Source organism: Myotis davidii, unplaced genomic scaffold (genome assembly GCF_000327345.1).
Source record: "Myotis davidii unplaced genomic scaffold, ASM32734v1 scaffold1461, whole genome shotgun sequence".
In the NCBI taxonomy this organism is placed as follows: Eukaryota; Metazoa; Chordata; class Mammalia; order Chiroptera; family Vespertilionidae; genus Myotis; species Myotis davidii.
This window is the reverse complement of record NW_006291725.1, coordinates 68,766-70,277: the sequence shown is the minus strand read 5'-3', so window position 1 is coordinate 70,277 and position 1,512 is coordinate 68,766.

The window sequence follows — 1,512 nt, the reverse complement described above, 5'->3', positions numbered from 1 at the left end:
CTGTCTGTATCATTTTCAAGTGGGCCACTTTTGCAGGCCCTGGGAATTTAGAGGGATTGGTGTTTTGAGATGTTAACCTACATTAATCCAAACATCCCCATCCTGCGTCTCAGGGTTCTACTCCTTTCCAAGCAGGTCCTGACCTTGGCAACGCAAACTTTCCGGGGTTGAGAATTCAACCTTATCTGAAGTTATGCTGCTCTTACATTTTACCATCCAGCTTCAAGGAACCTCTGATCTCCACGCTTTTCCTTAAATTGGTGATTAACCACCCTCTCAGCCTTTCCTTGTCAATAGATCTCAGTAATAGCCATTCAATTCCATAGTCCTTACAATTGCTACCTGCCCAATCTCATAAAGACTTGAGATATAGCATCCACAGTGCATTCCCTTCCATCAGTATCCCATCCCGGTTCTACACCAGTGACAGATTTAATAATTATGCTACTACAGCCTAACATGCACGGTCAGTACTGCACCAATCTCAGGTGATAGTGCCCTCATCGCCAGCAAGATGGCTGTCCGATTAGTATTTGGTTGAATAGTGGGAGATTGTAGCCTAGCTGAGTCGGCACATTTGCCTGGTGTGGTAACTTGAGGACTCTCTGACACTCCTCCCATCGAGAGTTGGGGTCTACATCTACCACTGCTTGATTCTGCACAGACTTGTAACTGGCTTGGCTGAAAGGATGGTGGAAGTGATGCTATGAGGCTTCCAAGGGAGCCTCTCTCTTGTTCACTAGATGACTGCTCCTGAAGCCCGCGGCACCTTGTAAAAAGCCCAACCACCCTCGCCCTTCGTGCTGGGAAGGCCACAGTAGGCACTCGGGCCAAATCCAGGCTGAGGTCATCCTTAGGCCGCCTCAGCGCAGCACAAGGCAAGTGAGTCAAGAAGCCTTCTCGGCAGTGGACCCTCACCGCCGTCCAATCACCGCCACTCGGGGTCCAGACGGTGCAGCGAAGGGGAGCCTCGCTCGGGGTTCCCCCGCCCAATTCCCGAGCCACAGAGTCCGTCCGCGCGGTAATGCTGGCCCTTTAAAGCCACCCAGGGGGCAGTGGTTTGCGGGCACAGCGTTAGATAACAGGAACACCCGGACTATGCTTTTCTATCCGTTTCTTTTCCAGCTTTTTGCGTATGTTTTGAGTCTCTTGTAAACAGCATGCTTTCGGATGTTCTTTTTTTCCAACCTGAGAGTCTCGGAATCGGATTCCTGAGGAGGGATTCGGGACCTTTAACAGCGAATGCCTGCTTACGGGAAAGCCCCAGCCAGCACTTGGGCTTTTCACCTTTAGACCCATCTCCGCTCCCCAACCTTCTGGGAACTGTGGCACCAGGTTTACTCTGGTTAATTAGCGGAGCTCCAACCCTCCCGCCCGCGCGCTTCTCCCCCCGCAACATGCTGGGCGCTCCCGCACCTCCAAGTCGCCCCACAGACCTGCCTCCGACCAGGACAACTCGGAGGAAGGGCCCCTTCACCACTTTGACCGCCAACCAGCTAGCAGCGGGGCTGG